Source organism: Trachypithecus francoisi, unplaced genomic scaffold (assembly GCF_009764315.1).
Source record: "Trachypithecus francoisi isolate TF-2019V2 unplaced genomic scaffold, Tfra_2.0 Lachesis_group21, whole genome shotgun sequence".
Classification (NCBI taxonomy): Eukaryota; Metazoa; Chordata; class Mammalia; order Primates; family Cercopithecidae; genus Trachypithecus; species Trachypithecus francoisi.
This window is the reverse complement of record NW_022681467.1, coordinates 21,740,762-21,754,173: the sequence shown is the minus strand read 5'-3', so window position 1 is coordinate 21,754,173 and position 13,412 is coordinate 21,740,762. Positions and strand designations below refer to the sequence as shown.

General features: G+C 44.1%; 1 protein-coding gene across 10 annotated transcripts in view; it reads right to left on the bottom strand.

Moving 5' to 3' along the window:
* Positions 1-13,412, bottom strand: part of SLC23A2 (solute carrier family 23 member 2) — a 150,114-nt gene that overhangs the window by 113,491 nt on the left and 23,211 nt on the right. For 4 of the 10 annotated variants that reach the window (XM_033185712.1, XM_033185711.1, XM_033185722.1 and 1 more), the window contains exon 2: positions 5,842-5,968. The exons of 2 other annotated variants lie outside the window; for them this stretch is intronic. The gene's annotated coding sequence lies outside the window, so the exon portion shown is untranslated. Of the gene's footprint in view, positions 1-5,841; positions 5,969-7,025; positions 7,041-13,412 lie in introns of those variants that run through there. 4 more of the 10 variants (XM_033185713.1, XM_033185716.1, XM_033185717.1 and 1 more) reach the window with 2 other exon arrangements.

Here is a 13,412-nt window from a genome sequence, read left to right as displayed (position 1 = left end):
CGGGTTCACGCCATTCTCCTGCCTCAGCCTCCCAAGTAGCTGGGACTACAGGCGCCCGCCACCTCGCCCGGCTAGTTTTTGTATTTTTAGTAGAGACGGGGTACTTTCAGAATTCTTAAAAGCCTGAGCCATTATCTAAGGACAACACTGAAATAAATATACGGGTAAGACAAACTAGAAGAGAAATTCTGGCAGTCAACAGCAGTGCTGAGAAAAAACACCCTATTGATATAGTCAGTGTGCTCCTGGAGAGAGTGCTGGGAGGGTTAGAGTTTCCTGGTAACCAGGAGGCTAAATTTCTCATTCCTAAGGGCATGCTGATGGCACCTGAGTAACTTAGAAAACCAAATGTGTGGTCAAAAGGTAGGCGGTCTTCATATTCAGTAAACCTACTGTGTTCAGGGAGTCCTGATTTTCCTTAAATCCTTTTTATTCTTGGATCTCAACTCTTTCAAGGGTTATTTTTATCTAATATTAGTTATCATACTTATTCACATTTCCTAGATCTTCTTTATTTGAAAAAGAAATGCGACTCATTCATTGCAACCAAACTTTAATTTGTCAAAATTACACATTGGCTGGACCCAGTGGCTCACATTTGTAATCCCAGTACTTTGGGAGGCCAAGGCAGGCATATCGCTTGAGCCCAGAAGTTCGAGATCAGCCTGGGTAACATAGCAAAACCCAGTTTCTACAAAAAATTAGCCAGGTGTGGTGGTGCGTGCTTGTAGTCCCAGCTACCAGGAAAGCTGAAGAGGAAGCATCACCCTTGGCTGGGCGCGGTGGCTCAAGCCTGTAATCCCAGCACTTTGGGAGGCCAAGGCAGGCAGATCACTTGAGGTCAGGAGTTGCAGACCAGTGTGGCCAACATAGAAAAACACCGTCTCTACTAAGAATACAAAAATTAGCTGGGCGTGGTGGCATGCGCCTGTAATTCCAGCTCCTCAGGAGGCTGGGGCAGGAGAATTGCTTGAACCCGGGAGGCAGAGGTTAAAGTGACCCAAGACTGCTACTGCACTACACCCTGGGTGACTGAGTGAGACTCCATCTCAATGAGCGATAATCATACTACCACATTCCAGCCTGGATAACAGAGGGAGACCCTGTTTCAAAAAGAAATTTAAAAAAGAATGATAAGCTATAGAACATATTCGTGATTCTTGGGTAAAAAAGAAAAATATACCTATAGACTGAGGTAGGGGGCGGCAGGGGAGATCAATTTACTTGTTGAACTGGTTCATATGCATTTTCCAGGCAACTGAAAATCTAAATTTGAAAGGAAAAAAGGTGAGGAAGGGGAAGCTTTAGTAGCATCGTTCAAGTGTGAGTATGTATTACTACATAGTCCCTGAAATAGAAGGGGCTTACATTATGAAATACTGAAAACTCCAAGAGCTTGGAAGTTGAAAACATATTGCTCAGTGGTAAATAAAGCAATGTGGGTTTTAAACTGTGCTATCCAATGTGCGAGCCACCAGCCCCAGGTGGCTACTGAGCACCTCAAACGTGTTGGTCCAACTGGTGTGTGCTATGAATGTAACATATACAATAGACTTTAAAGGGCTGCCATGAAAATAAAAAAGAATGTAAATAACTCATTAATAATTTTATATTGATTGCATTGAATTGTTTCCAATATATCAGCTTATAAAATATATTACTAAAATTAATTGTTCTTGTTTTCCTTTAACGTAGCTACCTCAAAATTACATATGTGACTTCCATGATAACGGTATTAGGTACTGCTAGTCTAAAAAATGTGGATACCAGGGAAAGAGAAAACGCTATTTCAGAGCACACAACCAGGGTAATCATGATAAGACCACATCCTATGAATGTGTAAACTTTTGATAGTTTGATTTTACACACACAACCACACACACACACAAACACACACAGAGACATGGCCATCTTTATCCAAACATCAAAGCCAACCCTATCGTTAATATCCTACACAGTCAGCGGGGTAGATGACATGATGGGGAGCAGGTGTCATAAACCAATTTTCCACACACAGAACTGAGACGAGGGAAGGAGGCAGATATAAAAGAGACCAAAGCAGAAATCCAGAAGCGGAAATCTTGTGCTAACGAGAAGCGCAAGACGAAAGGTCAGAAGGGCTGGAGGCAGGGGCTCTTTGAGGGAAGCCCAGAACCAGTACACGAAATCTAAGTAAAACACAGGGCCCATCCAAAGGTAAACACTACTCAAATCCAGAAAGGCTTTATTGCTATTGATCTGCAAGTTCCAGTTTACGGCAAACCTAAAACAAAACAATATGTGTATTTAAAAAGGATTATCGTTAGAAGTTACGGGACAAATTTATTGATTTTTTTTTTAATACCATACAGAAAAATCAGCAAACAACTTAGACAATTTCTAAACAGCTGGTCTTAAACCAACACTAACATGTTGATTTTTCAAAATAACCAGTTGAAAAGGCCAGACTTGTTCTAATTTGCTTGGAATCTCTTTCATAGTAACTGTTACACAACTGTTCCATCTTCCTTCCTTACCTTCTTATGTAAGCTCTGTAATCACCATCAGTGTTTACATAGGTTTGTGAAACCACCCAATTTCTCCAGTAAATATTTAATTATCTTGTTGCTACTGATCAAACCATAAGCAACGCAGCATTTTTATACAACATGTCTGGTAATGAGAAAGTGAGACACTGACGTCAACAGCACAAAGACTCTAAACCAAAAATATCAGGACTTCCCGATACAAGGCTTCTTGGAAATCAGGCACCAATAAAATAGAAAATTCTCTTCACTGCTCAAAACTTTTGATCCAGTTTATATCTGAGTCCTGCAGCATCTGTGGTGGTTCTAGCAAATGCTAAAATACCCTTCGACCAGAACCAGGCAGCCAGTCTGCAGGCTTCAGGCACCAAGCAATGTGGGTGTTCTCAGCTATGAAAGCCAGGCACTAAACGGTCATCTGTATGATATTAACGACGAAAATGAAAGGTATGAGCAAACCTCCTCTTTTCTCAGTTTAGTAAGAGCGTAACATTTCAGGATCTGTACTGATCATCTCAAGGCAAATGGAATGACACCAACCATCCAACTAGATCCCTGACTGCCCTTGGTGGGCTGGAGCAAGGAGATGGAGACACATTATGCTGAGGCTCTTTCCCACCTGATGGTACAGCCCAGACACCTAGCAAATTAGAGAAAACACATACAACCATCAAACTGGGCAGGAGAGCTCAGGGACATTGGAACTCCAGGCTGGAAGTTGTCAGAAATGACTTTTATGAAGTGAGATTAGGGTCAGCCTTGAAAGATGGCAGGAATCCCGAGACGGATGCCACCAGGGAGGTCCAGAGATAGGTGGCAAATGATGGGCTTTTGGCGCTGAACACAACAGCCTAACCCCAGCACCTGGAGGTCAGAGGGCAGGGAAGCAAAGGAAGAAAAACCTTTGTGGAGTCAAAGTAGCCTTGAAAGGCAAACATCAACACAGAACAGCTTCATGCAACATGAGTTTCTGGGCAAGCAAGGAGAGTAGTTGTCCACCACAGGATAATGGGGATCAAAATGGAGATCAAGAAGCTATTGTGTTAATCCAAGGAAAAGGACCTTGGCGATGAAAGTGCCAATGAGAAAAAAGGATGAACTAAGGGAGTGGTTTCAAAGAAAGACCTGGAATTAAAGGTGACCTCTAAGAAAAGAGCCAGGTGTCCTCTTCCTTCAGAAATAAGTAAATAGGCTTGACAAGGTAAATCATTAAAAATGTCGAGATGTATATTTTTCTTTTTTTTTTTTTTTTTTGTTTAATTTTTTGAGACTGAGTCTGGCTCTGTCATCCAGGCTGGAGTGTAGTGGTGCGATCTCGGCTCACTGCAACCTCTGCCTCCCGAGTTCATGCAATTCTCCTGCCTCAGCCTCCAGAGTAGCTAGCAATACAGGTGTGTGCCACCATGCCCGGCTAATTTTTGTATTTTTAGAAGATATGGGGTTTCACCAGCCATGTTGGCCAGGCTGGTCTTGAACTCCTGACCTCGTGATCTGCCCGCCTTGGCCTCCCAAAGTGCTGGGATTACAGGTGTAAACCACTATGCCCAGCCTTGTTTTGTTTTTAGTAGTAAGTAGAGACTTCTTTATTAGAAGTGTTTTTTTGGTTTTTTGTTGTTGTTTTGTTTTGAGACAGAGTTTCCCTCTTTTTACCCAGGCTGGAGTATAATGGCGCAATCTCAGCTCACTGCAATCTCCTGCCTCCCAGGTTCAAGAAATTCTCCGACCTCAGCCTCCCAAGTAACTGGGATTACAGGTATGCGCCACCACGCCCAGCTAATTTTTTGTACTTTAGACAGGATTTCTCCATGTTGTACAGGCTGGTCTCGAACTCTGGACCTCAGGTGATCTGCTCACCTCAGCTTCCCAAAGTGCTGGGATTACAGATGTAAGCCAAAACGCCCAGCCTTTATTAGAAGTCTTAAAAAATTTTTTAAAAGGAATGATCCTCTCTAAGTATCTGTAAAAGTTCTTATAAGTGTACAGAGAAAGTAAATTTTACTGCACATAAAATTTTTAAAAATAATACTGACATAACATTTTACATCCACCATACTGAATAAATTTAGTTTTAACAAGTCAATGTATCTGACAGCATCCTTTTTTTTTTTTTTTCTTGAGGCAGGGTCTCACTCTGCCATCCTGGCCTGAGTGCGCTGGCACAATCAGAGCTCACTAAATCCTTGAACTCCTGGGCTCAAGTGATCCTCCTGTTTCAGTCTCCAGAGTAGCTGGGACTATAGGCGGGCACCACCACACCCAGAAGCAGAGTATCTGAGAGAATGTATCAGCAGATGTGAAATACTTGCGGCTTTTCTGCAGGATAATTTATCAATATATATCAAATTTTTAAAAGGTCATGCGCTGTGCCCATCACTATTACTGCTAAGATGTTTTCCCCAAGAAGAAATCTGATTGCAGTATTGCTTATAATAGCACAAAATTAAAAATACTCAAAATGCTTACCAAGCTTTGGGGACAAGGGAAACAGCAGAAGGAGGAAAAAAAGAATGCTCCTTAGTAACGTACATGTGGTTAGTCTCATTAATTAAACCGCAGAGAATGCTTGAAAAGGGGCGAGGAAACAATTCTTAAATCTCTTTCCACTCCAGGGTCCTCATGTATAAACCTCATGGAGGGCCCCAAGAGCAGGAGGTATTCAACAAATTTTTGCTGTTGTGTTGATAAAGTCAAAAGCATGAAAGAAAACTGAAAATATCTACCTCCTGCTTTGTAATTAATATGAGTGGCAAGACTGTGCCTGTTTATTTTCTAGTTTAATCTACTTACGTTGAATTTGGCCTAAAGAAGTCCATTACCTTATCATTAGCATTAACCTAACAATTCATTACTCCAAAGGCTGTGCATTTAGACTGTTCTCGACATGTAAAAAACGTACAAAGGTAAGGTCAAGTACAAAAGGGTTCTAATGCTACAGAGCTGCCAGCCCAATTCTACCATGAAGCATAACTAGCCAGGCATGGTGGCTCACGCCTATATCCCCAGCACTTTGGGGGGCAGAGGCAGGAGCATCACTTGAGCCCAGGAGTTAGAAACCAGCCTAGATAACATAGTGAGACCCCATCGCTACAAAAAAAAATTTTTTTTTTTAAATTAGCCAGGCACTGTGGCTCATGTCTGTAGTCCCAGCTACTTGGGAAGCTGAGGTAGAAGGATCACATAAGCCCAGCAGGTCAAGGCTGCCACGAGCCACGATCGTGCCACTGCACTCCAGCCTGGGTGACACAGCAAGACCATGTTTCAGAAAAAGTTAAGAAAAGAAAAGGAAACACAACCAGAGGTTGTGTTTTACACGCACCTAAGTGATGTGGTGTAGACCTGTCCATATGCTTTCCATTACAAGTCGCTGAGTTACATTTGCTTATGCGCCAAGGTCCAAGTTCAAAGCCGTATGGGAAGTCCCCATTAGTGGAGTCAAGACCTAGCTGGAGAAAAGCAAATGGCAAACTTAAAATAATAACAAACCTAGCAGGAGGCACTCTGCATGAATGGAGTCTATTTTTCACCCAGTCATGTTCAATCCTAGAATGTGCTCTATTACTACTTCTTCATATTTTTTTTTTTTTTTTTTTTTTTTTGAGACGGAGTCTCGCTCTGTCGCCCAGGCTGGAGTGCAGTGGCCGGATCTCAGCTCACTGCAAGCTCCGCCTCCCGGGTTTACGCCATTCTCCTGCCTCAGCCTCCGGAGTAGCTGGGACTACAGGCGCCCGCCACCTCGCCCGGCTAGTTTTTTGTATTTTTTAGTAGAGACGAGGTTTCACTGTGTTAGCCAGGATGGTCTCGATCTCCTGACCTTGTGATCTGCCCGTCTCGGCCTCCCAAAGTGCTGGGATTACAGGCTTGAGCCACCGCGCCCGGCCACTACTTCTTCATTTTTAGGGACTGCCTCCGAGACCCCAGCCTATCCCTAGGCAGGGTCACAAACTGCACCTTCAGTTCTTTAAAAATCCACTCTCCAGCCAAGCTCCATGGCTCACGCCTGTACTCTCAGCACTTTGGGAGGCCGAGGCAGGTGGATCACGAGGTCAGGAGATCGAGACCATCCTGGCTGACACAGTGAAACCCCGTCTCTACTAAAAATACAAAAAATTAGCCGGGCGTGGTGGCGGGTGCCTATAGTCCCAGCTACTCAGGAGGCTGAGACAGGAGAATGGCGTGAACCCGGGAGGCAGAGCTTGCAGTGAGCCAAGATGGTGCCACTGCACTCCAGCCTGGGCGACAGAGCGAGACTCTGTCTTAAAAAAAAAAAAAATCCACTCTCCATTTCTACAAAGTATTTTGAAAGATAGTATTTTAGAACACCTATAAAAAAAACAATTTTCAGCCAGGCACAATGGCTCATACCTGTAACCCCAGCACTTTGGTAGGCCAAGGCAGGTAGGTCACTTAAGCCCAGGCGTTCGAGACCAGCCTGAGCAACAGGGTGGTCTCTACAAAACACACACACACACACACACACTAGCCAGGTATGGTGTCGCGCACCTGTAATCCCAGCTACTCAGGAGAGTGAAAGGTGGAGGATCACCTGAGCCCAGGAGATTGAGGTTGCAGTGAGCTGTGATTGTGCAACTGCACTCCAGCTTGGCTGACAGAGTGAGACTCTGTCTCAAATAAATAAACAAACAAATAGCAATTTGGGGCCAGGCAGTTATTCACAACTGTAGGGAGGCTGGGATGGGAGGATCACTTGAAGCCAGGAGTTCAAGACCAGCCTGGGCAACATAGTGAAACCTCATCTCTAAAACAAAAAAGAAAAAAAAAAAACAATCTCGTCGCGGTGGCACACACCTGTAGTCGCAGCTACTCAGGAGGCTGAGGCAGGAGGATTCCTTGAGCCCAGGAGGTCAAGGCTGCAGTGAGCTGTGACTGTGCCACTGCAGTCCGCAGTCCTACTTGGGCAACAGAGCAACACCCCATCTCAAAACAAAAGCAAAAAAAGTGATTTGCTCTCAGTTGGGATTTCTTCATTGATAATTTTTAAATTCCATATTCCCCAGCACACGGCCTTTGATTTAACAAAAAAGAAATTAAGTCACCTTCTTTTAAAGCCTCTTAAAAATGGATTAGCACATGGGGAGGATGTTTCTCAAAAAGCCGGTCACATTCTATTTCTTTTTTTTTTTGAGACGGAGTCTTGCTCTGCCGCCCAGGCTGGAGTGCAGTGGCCGGGTCTCAGCTCACTGCAAGCTCCGCCTCCTGGGTTTACGCCATTCTCCTGCCTCAGCCTCCCAAGCAGCTGGGACTACAGGCGCCCGCCATGTCGCCCGGCTAGTTTTTTGTATTTTTTTTTAGTAGAGACGGGGTTTCACCATGTTAGCCAGGATGGTCTCGATCTCCTGACCTCGTGATCCGCCCGTCTCGGCCTCCCAAAGTGCTGGGATTACAGGCTTGAGCCACCGCGCCCGGCCAACATTCTATTTCTTAAACGGGATATCAGCAGGTACACAGATGTTCCTTTTACTATTTATTAAATGGCTATGTTTTCTCCACTCTTGCATCTGTGCAATGTTCCACAATAAAGGGAACCCAGAGCCTGACTCAGTGGCTGTCTTGGGAACAGTCATCACAGCCCCATCCATGAGCCTGGCCCTCCCCTGTGAAGAAAAATGTGCAAGGCAACCAACAGTTTAGCCAAATTTTCACTGGAAAATCCTTATGTTGAGACATCAACTTTTACCATTTGTTCTTGGACAAGTTAGCATCAACAACCACCAAGGGCCCCAAGTTAAATAGCACACAAATGCCATCGAACTGGTCCCAGTTCAGTCTTCAATGAACCACTAATGAGTCTTTTTTTTTTTTTTTTTTTTTTAATTTGGAAACTAAACACTGGTCTTTTGCTGTTTAGGAAAAAATACTCACTTTAAATTATTAGAATGTGAATGAAGAAACTGATGTCTTTCCCTTTCTGAAACATTTTGCATGCAAGGAAAACAAAAAGTAATTTATTTCTTGAAATAAAATCTCCATTCCATAAATCTATCTTAAGCTATGTGGGGTTTTTTGGGGAGTTTTTTGGGGGTTTTTTGTTGTTACCGTTTTAAATGAGACAGAGTCTCGATCTATCACCTAGGCTGGAGGGCAGGGGCGCAATCTTGGCTCACTGCAACCTCCACTCTCGGGTTCAAGAGATTCTCTTGCCTCAGCCTCCAGAATAGCTGGGATTACAGGTGGCCGCCACGCCTGGCTAATTTTTTGTATTTTTAGTAGAGACACGGTTTCACCATGTTGGCCAGGCTGGTCTTGAACCCAACTCAGGTGATCCACCCACCTCGGCCTCCCAAAGTGCTGAGATTACAGGCACGAGCCACTATGCCAAGCCTTAAGCTATGTTTATCAGAAATTTGCAATGTCAGAAGGGAGGTACAAAGGTGACATCCATCAATGTCTAGTCAAGAGGAATAATGAAAAAACATGAAAAAAAAAAACAGAAGAGATACTTTAAAAGAATGGCTTACTTTCAGTTAAACTGTAATAACAAATACAGTTCCTTGAAAAATACAGGTTGTACAATATGTGTGGTTATGATTTCACTTCTATTAAAAGGATAATTACATAGTATGCATTTGTGTACACAGAACAGGGCTGGCAAGGATACAGATCAAACTGCTTTGAAGTGGTGGGGTGGACATAAGAAAAGATCATGTGACTTTCTCAATTTACTAAATACGAGTCTGACAAGCTAGAATTATTTTTCAACATATGTATGCTTCTTTTGCAAATCCTTTAAAAAACTACTAATTAAAAACGGCTCCATGAGGGCAAAGTGCAAATTAACAGAATGTCATTTTTAGCTACAAATCATTGGAAAATTCTGAATGGGGAAGCGAAAGTACTATGACTCCTTAAAGACATGTTTTTGGAGAGTATTTTTCTAAGCTGAGTGGCAAGATGGCTGGAAGGATTTGACTTACTACTGCACAGAACAAGTATTGAGACCAAACCACAGAACTGGGTCAGAGGTTCTAATACTGGGAACATGTAAATAGATTTTTGAGAAAGGAATCTCTGAGGAAGGAGCTACGCAGAAGAAATCACAATACAAACAAAAACAAGACTGAGCTATCAGTGAGCATCCTTGAACTTCTGGCAGAGCACTCTGCTGAAAGCACCTCCCATTCGCAGGCTCCACCGCACTCTGTTCTTTGCATGCAAGGCTACAGGGCTGAGATCAAAGCCCGAGTGCTGTGGCAGGTCAGAGGAAACATCACTCGGGACACATTGACGGCCACGTGACTTTCCCCCATCAAGGCCCGCTGAACTCTCAAAAATCTGTTCACAGTGCTTCTGTTGCTTCTTAATGAGGATGTGCAAAAGTACATACTACATGCTGTGGTTTCCAGAGACTGACTTCATACAGAAAACATCCAACAAAAAACTGGGGAGGAAATAATACAGAATTGCCATCTGTGTATCTTACTATGTTATTTAACATCTACCACTGACTCACCATCATTTCCTTAAAAAGGGATGTTAACTCTTGAAAAGCAGGAAGGAGAGAATGCCAGGGCCAGTATCATAACAGGCCAGAACCTTTGAGCAGCCAAATCATTATATCAATTCAGTAGATGCCAAAAAGGCTGACAAAACACTTCCTCCTGATTTAAAAAGCAAAAACCAAATTATCTTCAATGCAAATTAAAAGATACTTCCTGAATATGACAAATATCTTCTGAAAACAAGGGCAAACTCAAAACACATTCTGTTTTTTAAGTTTATTTTTAATTCCTTATACTATCATTCCCAATGTTTGTATTTTTTTCAAGGACTTACAAAAGCAGCACATGTATGCACTTGAAAATCTTGATGAAACAGGCAATTTTAGGGGGAAAACTATTTTTTCGGTGTTTTTGTTTTTGTTTTTGAGATAGAGTCTCACTCTGTCACCCAGGCTGGAGTGCAGTGGCGTGATCTCAGCTCACTGCAACCTCCACCTCCAGGGCTCAAGTGATTCTCCCGCCTCAGCCTACCAAGTAGCTGGGATTACAGGTGCCCACCATCACACCTGGCTAATTTTTGTATTTTTAGTAAAGATGTGGTTTCATCATGTTGACCAGGTGGTCTCCAACTCCTGACCTCAAGTGATCCACCCGCCTCAGTCTCCCAAAGTGCTGGATTACAGGTGTGAGTCACCACGCCTGGCCAAAAACTATTTTTTTGAAAACCTGAACAAGTAACAATAAATGGAGAAAATTACAAAAGCAAATTACTCTTCCCCAAAAGGTGCTAGGCCCAGACAAATTCTTAGTTATTTCCCAGCCTTCCTCGTAAGAAATGGGAAAAGCAGACAAACTGACAAAGCACAAGGGAAGAAAACTATGTATTTCTTCATTGGTGCAGTGGTAAGAAAAAAAGAAAAAGACGGCCGGGCGCGGTGGCTCAAGCCTGTAATCCCAGCACTTTGGGAGGCCGAGACGGGCGGATCACGAGGTCAGGAGATCAAGACCATCCTGGCGAACACAGTGAAACCTCGTCTCTACTAAAAATACAAAAAAAAACCAGCCAGGCGAGGTGGTGGGCGCCTGTAGTCCCAGCTACTCGGGAGGCTGAGGCAGGAGAATGGCGTGAACCCGGGAGGCAGAGCCTGCAATGAGCTGAGATCCGGCCACTGTACTCCAGCCCAGGCGACAGAGCCAGACTCCGTCTCAAAAAAAAAAAAAAAAAAAAAGAAAAAGAAAAAGAAAGAATACGATGTTAACCTCACTTGCCATTCCTAGATTCTTTTTTTTTTTTTTTTGAGACAGTTTCACTGTGTTGCCCAGGCTGGAATGCAGTGGTGCCATCTCGGCTCACTGCAAACTCCACCTCCCAGACTCAAGCCAATCTCCTGCCTCAGCCTCCCAAGTAGCTGGGACTACGTGCATGCACCACCATACCCGACTAATGTTTGTATTTTTAGTAGTGACAGGGCTTCACCATGTTGGCCAGGCTGGTCTCAAACTCCTGACCTCAGGTGATCTGCCCATGTTGGCCTTCCAAAATGCTGGGATTACAGGCGTGAGCCACCGTGCCCGGCCAGGGAGGGACTTTCTAGCACAAAAGTAATAGGGCATGGTGGCAGGCGCCTGTAATCCCAGCTACTTGGGAGGCTGAGGCAAGAGAATCGCTTGAACCCAGGATGCAGAGGTTGCAGTAAGCCGAGATCACGCCATTGCACTCCAGCCTGGGGGACAAGAGCAAGACTTCATCCCAAAAAGAAAAGAAAGTCCCTCCCCATTCCAAAATCAGAGAAATATTCACCATCATTTTCAGCTAGATGTTTTTGGTCAAAATAATTTAAAAATGTTTAATATCCACCTCCTTTAAAATGTATATCCAGGCTGGGTGCGGTGGCTCATGCCTGTAATCCCAGCACTTCAGGAGGCCGAGGCAGGTGGATCATGAGGTCAAGAGATCAAGACTATCCTGGCCAACATGGTGAAAGCCTGTCTCTACTAAAAATACAAGAAGTAGCCAGGCGGGGTGGCGCACGCCTGCCTGTAGTCCCAGCTACTCGGGAGGCTGAGGCAAGAGAATCGCTTGAACCGGGGGGGCAGAGGTTGCAGTGAGCAGAGATCACACCACTGCACTTCAGCCTGGGTGGCTTAGCGAAGCTCCATCTCAAAAAAAAATAACAAAAATGCATATCCAATAAAATCATTGTTCTAGAAAAGTAACTAGATGAATATAATTGTATACACTTCAATTGTAGGACAAGTAGAATCCACTATGTAAGGACTACATGAATAAATTACGATAGTAAAACACTGTATGATAAAATACTACAGGGCCATTCTGCAGTACTCTATCATGACACAGGGAAATAGTTATGATCTATTACAAAGTGGGGTGAAAAAAGGCAGAACATCTCTCTCTTATGAACATGACTTCTTCAGCAAGACAGGCATTCTGGGACACTTACTACAATATTAACTGGATCCTCCCAGGGTTTCAGATGCAGGTGGTGTCCTATTTCTTTTTGCTTTTCTATTTTACCCATTATTAATGAACACGTGTTATATTTTTATTTATTTTCTTAATAAAGACAAGATCTCAGGCTGGGCGCAGTGGCTCACTCTTGTAATCCCAGCACTTTGGGAGGTTGAGGTGGGTGGATCACGAGGTCAGGAGTTCAACACCAGCCTGGCCAACAAGGTGAAACCCTCCCACCCCGACCCTACTAAAAAACTACAAAAATTAGCTGGGCATGGTGGCATGCACCTGTAGTCCCAGCTACTGGGAAGGTTGAGGCAGGAGAATCACTTGAAAGGGGAGACAAAGGCTGCAGTGAGCTGAGACTGCACCACTGCACCACTCCAGCCTGGGGAGAGAGCGAGACTCTGTCTCAAAAAAAAAAAAAAAAAAAAGAGAGAGAGAGAGACGAGATCTCATCATGCTGCCCAGGCTGGTCTCGAACTCCTGAGCTCACGTGATCCTCCTGCCTCAGCTTCCCTAAGTGCTAGGATTACAGGTGTGAGCTACCATACCTGGCCTATTTGTGATTTTTTTTTTCTTTTTTTTTTTTTTTGAGATGGAGTCTCGCTCTGTCGCCCAGGCTGGAGTGCAGTGGTGCGATCTCGGCTCACTGCAAGCTCCGCCTCCCGGGTTCACGCCATTCTCCTGCCTCAGCCTACCGAGTAACTGGGACTACAGGCGCCCGCCATCTCGCCCGGCTAGTTTTTTGTACTTGTTTTTAGTAGAGACGGGGTTTCACCGTGTAGACCAGGATGGTCTCGATCTCCTGACCTCGTGATCCACCCGTCTCGGCCTCCCAAAGTGCTGGGATTACAGGCTTGAGCCACCGCGCCCGGCCCTATTTGTGATTTTTTAAAAGCTCAAAACTCATAAATATATATGCAAGACAAGTCACTAAAAATAGTTTTGCTCAAT